The following is a 10934-nucleotide window of genomic DNA, read 5'->3' on the forward strand; positions in this document are numbered from 1 at the left end:
TTAAATATTCATTCAGTCCAACAAATGAAAAATTCCAAATGTGAAGAAAGTGAAATTAATTTGTGCCAAGTTCAGTGAAAATTCCTAAAGTCCAACACTCTGCCAAAAGTGGCAAAAATTCTATTCTCGTTTTCACTGTGTCCAACGCAAGCCAAATTCTTTTCGCAAATTTCGCACATTTTTTGCTTCAACTCCGCAGTCCGCTTAACACAATTCGCTATACATTCAAATACAACAATAAACAACACATACCCTCTGGCCATTCCAAGTAAAATATTAATTAAATATTTACCCGCCATTTACCCATATACATTGCATGCATTACATCTCCATATAAATACATATACGCATACATCTCCATATACATACATATACGCACACATCTCCATATACATCACACATATTAGCGACATACATTGCGCAGATTATCTGCATTCCCTTTAACCAAAGTGTACCAAAGTTTACATTGCCTGTTTCCCAAGTGCCGACGCGGAAAAGGCGTATAACCGAAGTTTACCTAAGTTTTGATTGTTTCCCGTCGGCAAGTCCATACCACAAATAAAATTTATTCCAAGTGCCGACGCGGAAAAGGCGTTTTATTTTCCATAAATGTTTTTCCGTAAATTTCCAAATTAATTTCCGAACAATAAATACATTTTAAATTAAATTAAACATTTTTAATATTTATTAAATTTTTTTGAAAATTTTCAAAAAAAATAATCATCCATAAATAAATAATACGGCCAAATACAAGTCGTTCACCCGACAAATATTTCCTTTTCGTATTGCTGGGATATTAGTTTGTGGTTGTTTTAGAAGTATTTACAGCGCGGAGAAAAGACTTCAATTCCAGTCATTCCAGTTTCTCCGTTTCCAGTTGTAAATAAAAGAATAAAATTTTCTTCCTTCTAATAAACATTTTATATCACCGTGTTCCAATTTCCAAGGGTTCCAACCATAAATAAGGTGGACCCAATTACCGTAAATCACAGGTCATTTAAACAATTCGCTGTTCACTCCGAGTCACCTGTCCGATCAGTCTAAACTACGACGTTTCCACTTCGTAAATTTTACACCACTTAAATTATTAAGTGCAGTCTGAGGAATCTGTCTACTTTTTCAAAAGTTTGACCGGGCTCCAAAACCGCTTCCCTTCCATTTCGTATTTCTTCGATTATGCCCATCGGGGACGATAAGAAGAAATTGTCCGCTGACAAGCCCAGGTCTATTTTTTCACCACAAGGGCCCAAGAGTCCAAGAATCCCAAGCATTTCGGTGAGAACGCCTGCGCAGATTTCCGACGACTGTGCTACTCCATCCAAAGCCACAGTACAGCGCATAGCTAAAAATATGTCTGCTTCAGATCTAGCGCTAGCCAAATTCATTTCGGTTTCTGACCGCTTAAGCGAATTTGAGGCTCAGATCAACACTCCGGAATCCGCAGCTCCAACTGTCACGATGCTTGGCGTCCGTCGCGACCAAGTCCGAACCCTATGGGACAAGGTTGAAAAGGAATACGATCTCTGCTCAGAGTGCCTTGTGTCAGCAGGCGAAGCGGCAGCAAGCAACATGCCTATTCTCAGGGCTAAATACAGTTATTGCTATTCAGTCTATGAAAGGTGTGTTGCCCAGCTCGTTGATAAAATCGAGCAGGGCACTTCTCAGTCCATCCCAACCGCGAACGCTGCGCCCCAGGCCTACATTTCCTCTGGCTGTCGGTTGCCTCCATGCGATACAGAAGTTTTCACAGGCGACTATCTTCGCTGGCCGACTTTCCGGGATCTTTTCACAGCCATTTATATCAATAATCCACGGCTGACTCCGGTTGAAAAGTTATTCCATTTAAATGCCAAAACAAGTGGCGACGCGCATGCCATAGTTTCGATTTCGCCTCTCACCAACGAGGGTTTCCGTTCTGCGTGGGAAAACCTAATAGAGCGTTTCGAAAATAAACGATTGTTGGTAAACAGTCAATTGAAAATACTGTTTAATGTGCAGTCGATACCACAGGATTCTGGGGCGGCCTTGAAGGTGCTGCAAAGTACTGTTCAAGGTTGCTTGACTGCCTTAGAACTGTCAGGCATCAACACTGAGAACTGGGACTGCCTGCTGGTATATCTGTGTTCATCCAAGCTCCCGAAGATAACTCTCTCCTTATAGGAGCAGTCGCTACATAAGAAAGCCGACATCCCGACATGGGGAGAGCTGAACACCTTCCTCACAGAACGTCATCGAACCCTAGAGGCCATCGATGATGTGAGACCATCCGTACCAAGTCAGTCGCATTCCAAAGCGATAAACTCAAGTGGGCCCTCTAGAAAATTAAATTCCTATGAGACGAAAGTGGCCCCAAAATCGAAAAGTTGCGACTTGTGCAACAAGGAGAACCATCCTGTCCGTGTATGTCCGCGTTTTCTCCAAATGTCGGTTGACGACCGGTCAGCCTACATTAAACGGAAGCAGTTATGCTTAAACTGCTTTGGGGACATCAGCTTCGTGAGTGCAAAAGCACGCACAATTGTTTTACTTGCCGTGGCCGGCATCGCACGTTGTTGCACCGAAACAACCTCTGTTCCAGCAATTCAAGCCCTTCAAATCCTGCAAGGCCCATTTCCGCTAATCAGGCCAATTTCGTTCCAAATGAGCAAGCCGGTGTTTAAAATTATTTCGCCACGGGCTCAAGAGCTATCCTTCTTGGCACTGCCATAATCAATATCTCCCATCTTGGCACTAACTTTAAGGCACGCGCCCTGATCGACTCCGGATCAGAAGCGACATTCATAACCGAGCGACTGTTCAATCTAATTAGATTGCCATTCCAGGTGGTTCAAGCCCAAGTCTCGGGCTTAAACCAAACAGTAGCTGCTCAGTCCAAGAAGCTCTGCAGTTTCACCATCCGATCTCCGACTACCGACGACGGCCTATGTCCTTCCTCAACTAGCCGGAAATCTGCCTTCCTACCCAATTCCGCAAAATTTCCTTCGGGATCTTCCCGATTTTCCACTGGCGGATCCAAAATTCTATGAGAGCGCACAAATAGATGTACTTATCGGAGCCGACATCCTGCCTTCGGTGCTTCTGAGTGGAGCAAAAACCAACATCTGTGGCTCTCTTAGGGCAAGAGACCATTTTCGGCTGGGTACTAACTGGGCCAGTGTCAGCCTCAGCCCAAAGCAGAATTTCCTCTTTTTCGACACAGATCTCCCACGCGTACGAAAATTCACTGGACAAACTCCTCACAAAATTTTGGGAGGTGGAGGATATACCAACAAAGTTGGTAAAAGAATCCGATTCCATGTGCGAGAAGAATTTCCTTCAAACGACCACGAGAAACGAGTGCGGCAAATATGTCGTTACTCTGACTTTTCGCGACCCAGAACATATCGGTTCCGGGCTAGGGCATTCTAGGTCTTTCGCCTTGGCTCAGTTCTTAAGAAATGAGCAGCGTCTAAAAAGAGATGAGGCCTTGAAAGCGAGATTCGGTGATCCAGGAATATCTCGACTTAAGGCACATGCGACCAGTTCTTCCTACCCATGATTGCAACGCCTATTATATGCCACATCACGCCGTCTTAAAACCGGAGAGCGTAACTACTGAACTCCGTGTAGTATTCAATGCCTCCAGCCCATCATCGAATGGTACCAGTTTAAATGATATCCTTCATGCTGGCCCTGTCTTACAGTCCGACTTGACCATTCAAATTCTGAAGTGGCGCTATTTCCGATACGTGTTCAACGCCGATATCGAGAAAATGTATCGGCAGATCTGGGTAGATCCGAGACACACTCCATTCCAGCGAATACTTTTCCGTAAAAATAGAGGGGAAATCAGAGATTTCGAACTGAAAACAGTAACCTTTGGAGTCAATTGCGCGCCTTTCCTGGCGATCCGAGTACTGCAGCAGCTAGCAGCTGACGTAGAACTCAGCCATCCAAAAGCTGGCAATGTCATTCAAAATTTCATGTGTGTGGATGATGATTTAGCCGGAGCGGACTCCACAGAAGAAGCTCAGCTCATGGTGCAAGAGCTCCGAGACGCTCTGAATTCTGCCGGATTTCCATTGAGGAAATGGACCTCCAACCAAAAGGAAGTTTTAGCGGCCATTCAGAGCAACCATCTTTTAAATACTGATTTTCTCGAGATCGATGCAGAAAGTACTGCCAAAACCCTCGGTATTCGCTGGAAAGCAACCTCCGACGAATTCTTCTTCGTCCCGCCAGAGTTGGCTATCGAAACGTCCTTTACAAAACGCCAAGTCCTGTCCCAAATTGCCAAATTGTTCGACCCTGCCGGCTGGTTAGCGCCGTTTATCGTTCGAGCCAAAATTTTCATGCAGGAGATTTGGCTGCAGGAACTTGGGTGGGACGAAAACATTCCAAATGAGCTTTGTCAGCGATGGCTGAATTTTCTTCAAAGTTATTCAGTGTTAGAGCAGATACGCATTCCACGCTGGCTATCGTTTCGTCCAGATTTCAAGGTCGAGCATCACGGCTTTTGCGATGCGTCGCAAAAGGCTTATGGGGCGGCCATATATGTCCGCGTAGAAGTGGGCAGCACCATTATGGTGCAACTCCTGACCGCGAAAACCCGGGTAGCACCAGTCAAAACGGTTTCGCTCCCAAGATTGGAGCTGTGCGGAGCGTTATTGCTTTCCGAAATGGCTGCAGCCATCATTTCGCAGATGCCTACGACTAACTCCGAACTTTACTGTTGGACGGACTCCACGATAGTGCTTGCATGGTTAAGCAAGCCAGCATGCCAGTGGACCACATTTGTAGCCAATAGGGTGACGAAGATCGCCCAGGCCACAAAAACAGAGAATTGGTCTCATGTTCAATCTGAGCATAATCCAGCAGACCTGGCAAGTAGGGGAGTTTCCCTCCAAGATCTAGCCGATAGCCAGCTATGGTGGCACGGACCGACTTGGTTGCAAAATCCACGCAACAAATGGCCAACTCAGGTCAACGCTCCGGTGACCGACCTGGAGAAGTGTGCTCTAAAAGTCCATCTCGCGAAAGCTCCTTCTGAAGAGTTGTTGGCACGTTTCTCCAAGCTAGAGAAAGCTCTACGGGTCCTTGCTTATGTTCGTCGCTTCATTCAGCGGTGCAGGAAGCAGACATCTCCATCTGATGTGCATCTACTGGCCACTGAAATCGCCGCCGCCGAGCGGTTCCTAATTTCGAACACTCAGCGCAGAGAATTCCCTGTGGAATATCACTGCCTAAGTGAAAAGCGTCCAGTGCCAAGTTCAAGTGCCATCCTAAGCATGAACCCGTTTCTAGATCCGCAAGGACTGATCAGGGCATGCGGCCGTGTGGCGGCTTCCGAAAGCCTTCAATACAATGAACGCCATCCAGTGATTCTTCCGTATAACTGCCTGCTTTCTCGCCTCCTTGCGAATTTCACGCATCGCATAACTCTCCATGGTGGTAACCAGTTAATGGTGCGCCTCATCCGGTCGAAATACTGGATTCCGAGAATCAAGAACCTGATGAAAGCAGTGGTAAATTCGTGCAAAGTATGTGTGATCCACAAAAAGCGCTTGCAAAGCCAACTGATGGGTGTCCTGCCCAAAGAAAGAGCATCGTTCTCCCGACCATTCACGTATACTGGCATGGATTACGCCGGTCCGTTCGATATAAAGAACTATACGGGAAGAGCATGTCTTATTACAAAGGGGTATGTGTTAGTTTTTGTTTGTTTCTCCACCAAGGCCATCCACTTAGAGCCTACATCTGACTTAACGACCGAGAAGTTTCTTGCCGCTTTCTCTCGTTTTGTATCCAGAAGAGGGTGTCCACGTCAAGTCCAGTCAGACAATGGCAAAACCTTTGTTGGCGCTGCCACCCTGCTTTCCCGCGATTTCCTTCAAGCCGTAAAAGAGTCGGTGATGAATGCCTATATTCATCAAGAAATGCAATGGCAATTTATTCCTCCGGGAGCACCCCATATGGGAGGCCTTTGGGAAGCAGGCGTAAAAAGCTTCAAGACGCTATTTTACAAATGCACGGCCACACGAAAATACACGTTCGAAGAGCTCTCCACGCTCTTGGCAAAAATAGAAGCGTGCCTTAACTCCAGGCCGCTCTCTCCTATGTCTGAAGATCCGACAGACTTGCTGGCTCTGACGCCAGGGCATTTCCTTGTCGGGGGACCCCTTATGTCCACGGTGGAACCCGAAGTAAAGGGGGAAACGAAATCCCTTCTTAATCGGTGGCAGCATTTGAAGGCTCTCCATCAGCAGTTCCGTGTGCGATGGAAAGAAGAGTACCTCAAAGAACTCCACAAGCGTTCTAAATGGCAGGCCCCGTCCAAAAATCTACGCATCGATGACATGGTCGTCATCAAGGACGACAACTTGCCCTCTAATGAGTGGCGGCTCGGCAGAATTGAGTCTGTTTTCCCAGGAGCTGACGGCAACGTCCGTGTAGTAAACATCCGTACTGCACGTGGAGTTATTAAACGTCCAGTGGCAAAAGTGGTGCTTTTGCCGACGGAGTCTTCCGAATCTCCACAATAATAGGCGCTCCTCTCGTCCTTAGTTGTAGTTCACTATCACTAATCATCCGTTATTTTTCATTTCGTTTTCGATCTCCTTTCGACATTCGACTACGCGCAGCATGGCTCCTCGTCAACAAAACGCACGCAGTGCTCGTGCCGTGGAGAGCAGACGTACCCGAGGTATTCAATCCTACCGATGCCGAGTCTGCCGCGGTATCCATCCTCTTCGGAAGTGCGCGAGGTTCCTAAAGCTCAGCGCTGAAAAGCGTTTGCGAGCAGTCCTCATTAACCAATACTGCGCCAATCGCCTCGCTCACGAGCATTCCACGGGAGACTGCCGAAGCGGTGATCGTTGCAAGAAGTGCGACCGATCCCACCACACGCTGCTCCACATGCACGAGCAGGTTAGCTCGTTGTCGCGGTAGCGAGCGCGCTCGCGTCGCCAACCGGTGCCAACCCGGCAAGCAGCTTCGGCCTCGTCCCAACGTTCCCGCCGGCACAATCCGCCAACTCAGCGTAGGAGTTCACCGCCACGACGCCCGGAATCGACCACGCCAGGCCCATCGCTCTCGTCGTTGCTGCAACGCCACAGCGTGAACATCCTTCCCACAGCGCTGGTCAAGTTGGAGACCGGGACGAAGACCTTCGAGACCGCAGCAGTGATCGATCCGTGCAGCCCCATGAGCTGCATCGACGCTTCGTTGGCGTCAGCCTTTACGTTTCCGATGACCAATGTTGGCGACGAGAAGGTCTGCACGACGACGATCCGCTCCAGGATCGACGCGAATACTAAGCTGGAGGTCGTGCTCAAGATCGAGCCCAGGGTGCGGATCCGCACACCTGTCCGGGCATTGAGCGACACCATAGTGTCCAAGTACCGGGACATCATGCTGGCTGATGACCAGTTCCATCGGCCGGCTACCGTCTCCATGGTCTTAGGAGCAGATGTTTATCCTAAGGTTATCCAATCCGGATTCCTGACCTTCGACGAGGGAATGCCGGTCGCTCAAAAAACTGTGTTTGGGTGGATCGTGTCCGGTGCCTGCAGCATGCCGTAGGATGGCTATGTTGCAACCCCAGTGATTGCAAGGGGGGCGGAATGTTCGAGTTACGGGGTTTGGACTGTCACCCGCTCTCCGCTCCCTCTTACGTTCTCCACTCCCTTTTACGCTCTCCCGCTCTTCACCACAGAGTCTCCGAGGAGTCTCCGCTGCGCTTGGGAGAACCCAACGCATTGGAATAAGCTTTAGTGTGAAATAACTACCACGATCAATAAACGTACGCCCGGTCGCGCCCGCGCATTTACAAAGTCAAGTGTTCGCTTTTCTCCGAGTTTCAGCAAACTAGGAAATTTCCAGGACCAGCAACCCCATCACCCTAACAGTACCATATATTTATTTTGAGTATTGGCCGCAATCGGGATGGTTGTTATACCCCTTACTCGTAGAGTAAAAGGGTATACGAGATTCGTTGAAAAATATGTAACAGGCAGAAGGAAGGGTTTCCGACTATACATATAGATCAATAGCCGAGTCGATCCGTCTTTCCAACTGTCCGTCTGTCCGTATGAACGTCGAAATCTCAGGAACTATAATAACTAGAATTTTAAGATTCAGCATTCTGAATTCTAGAGACAAGGACCTAGGGCACCCATGTTACCACGCCCACTCTAACGCCCACAAACCGCACAAAACTGCCACCCCCACACTTTTGATAAATGTGTTGATGCACATTTCTATTAATCTTGTAAATTTCTATCGATTTCCAAAAATAATTTTTGCCACGTCCACTCAACGTGCCTGTTCGGGCACCAGCTAAGTCGTCCCATATTGGTCGACTTCTGCCGCATGCCCGCGCCGATAATACCTTAGGTTTCGGAGAATATTCGCCGTTGTATCCTTGGAAAAAAATGACTTCAATTTAAAGTCTCGGAGGAATAGGTTTTGACAATATAATGTTTTATTCAGCTGAAAGTTCTGTTTACCCGTTTCCAGTTTAATTGTAACTGACCGCTAGATATTTCTACCAGCCCAGTATAAGTGCTGATCAGACTTTTCGGCCATGTCTGCGCTCGTTGCGCAATTCGGTCGGTCGAGCGAATGAGCGACTTTTTGTTTGTCAGCTAATTGAATTGGATCGGAAGACCAACTTCTGATTGGCTTGCCTTTTGTTGTTACTACCTGTAGCAGTCGCTTTTAGTGGTGTGAGTTGGGTTGTTAAAAGCGGGAGGGCGTAAGGGGGAAAGGAATGCTCAAGGAGGGAAAGGGTCAACCAGCGAGTCGTCGGGCTCACAACACCAGGGAAACTGCAGTGTCTTAACATATATATAAACATTTCAAATAATTCCAAATATCTTCAATAGGTTGGTTATGTTCATTACCTCATTGGCGATCTGTCAATGGCTCATATAAAAAACCGGCTCCACTTGCTCGAACGCGATACGTGTACTTATGACATAATGCTTTCAGTTGCGCTTTAAGTATTTATAGCTTGATTTTTATTTCCAGGAAAGCTTTTTATAAGTAGGCTGCGAAATTATTTTCAAATCAGACGAAATTCAAGCTTATCCCAGGATGCTATGCCATTGCCGCCGGCGGTAGTGGAGTGAGTAGAGCTCCGACACCCCAGTCGGCAGAGCACTACCGCCGGCCGGAGTTCAAACCCAGGTATGGTATGTGGTATTCTGAAGCCAAAAAGCAAAAGCCAAAAATTACTGACGAATTTAGTTTTAATCTAATCAAAGAGACATAGTATGCGGTATTGTGAAGAATTTACATAAGCACAAACAGACATAAATACAAATTATAACACAATTACACCTTTTATTTTATCAAAATCATACTTGGAAATCGAACTTCTGAAATTAATTCAGCAAGAAAAAAAAGAAAAATTGTACCATATATTTATTTTGATTATTGGCCGCAATCGGGATGGTTGTTATACCCCTTACTCGTAGAGTAAAAGGGTATACGAGATTCGTTGAAAAGTATGTAACAGCAGAAGGAAGGGTTTCCGACTATACATATAGATCAGGATCAATAGCCGAGTCGATCCGTCTTTCCAACTGTCCGTCTGTCCGTATGAACGTCGAAATCTCAGGAACTATAATAACTAGAATTTTAAGATTCAGCATTCTGAATTCTAGAGACAAGGACCTAGGGCACCCATGTTACCACGCCCACTCTAACGCCCACAAACCGCACAAAACTGCCACCCCCACACTTTTGATAAATGTGTTGATGCACATTTCTATTAATCTTGTAAATTTCTATCGATTTCCAAAAATAATTTTTGCCACGTCCACTCAACGTGCCTGTTCGGGCACCAGCTAAGTCGTCCCATATTGGTCGACTTCTGCCGCATGCCCGCGCCGATAATACCTTAGGTTTCGGAGAATATTCGCCGTTGTATCCTTGGAAAAAAATGACTTCAATTTAAAGTCTCGGAGGAATAGGTTTTGACAATATAATGTTTTATTCAGCTGAAAGTTCTGTTTACCCGTTTCCAGTTTAATTGTAACTGACCGCTAGATATTTCTACCAGCCCAGTATAAGTGCTGATCAGACTTTTCGGCCATGTCTGCGCTCGTTGCGCAATTCGGTCGGTCGAGCGAATGAGCGACTTTTTGTTTGTCAGCTAATTGAATTGGATCGGAAGACCAACTTCTGATTGGCTTGCCTTTTGTTGTTACTACCTGTAGCAGTCGCTTTTAGTGGTGTGAGTTGGGTTGTTAAAAGCGGGAGGGCGTAAGGGGGAAAGGAATGCTCAAGGAGGGAAAGGGTCAACCAGCGAGTCGTCGGGCTCACAACACCAGGGAAACTGCAGTGTCTTAACTTATATATAAACATTTCAAATAATTCCAAATATCTTCAATAGGTTGGTTATGTTCATTACCTCATTGGCGATCTGTCAATGGCTCATATAAAAGACCGGCTCCACTTGCTCGAACGCGATACGTGTACTTATGACATAATGCTTTCAGTTGCGCTTTAAGTATTTATAGCTTGATTTTTATTTCCAGGAAAGCTTTTTATAAGTAGGCTGCGAAATTATTTTCAAATCAGACGAAATTCAAGCTTATCCCAGGATGCTATGCCATTGCCGCCGGCGGTAGTGGAGTGAGTAGAGCTCCGACACCCCAGTCAGCAGCAGAGCACTACCGCCGGCCGGAGTTCAAACCCAGGTATGGTATGTGGTATTCTGAAGCCAAAAAGCAAAAGCCAAAAATTACTGACGAATTTAGTTTTAATCTAATCAAAGAGACATAGTATGCGGTATTGTGAAGAATTTACATAAGCACAAACAGACATAAATACAAATTATAACACAATTACACCTTTTATTTTATCAAAATCATACTTGGAAATCGAACTTCTGAAATTAATTCAGCAAGAAAAAAAAGAAAAATTGTACCATATATTTATTTTGATTA

The 10934-nt window shown here is 46.2% G+C and overlaps 1 pseudogene; it reads left to right on the top strand.

The window, feature by feature from the left end:
* The first annotated feature begins 735 nt into the window (after nucleotides 1-735).
* LOC123327284 lies at nucleotides 736-6263 on the top strand (annotated as a pseudogene).
* Nucleotides 6264-10934: the final 4671 nt, after the last annotated feature.

Source organism: Drosophila simulans, chromosome 2L (genome assembly GCF_016746395.2).
Source record: "Drosophila simulans strain w501 chromosome 2L, Prin_Dsim_3.1, whole genome shotgun sequence".
Classification (NCBI taxonomy): Eukaryota; Metazoa; Arthropoda; class Insecta; order Diptera; family Drosophilidae; genus Drosophila; species Drosophila simulans.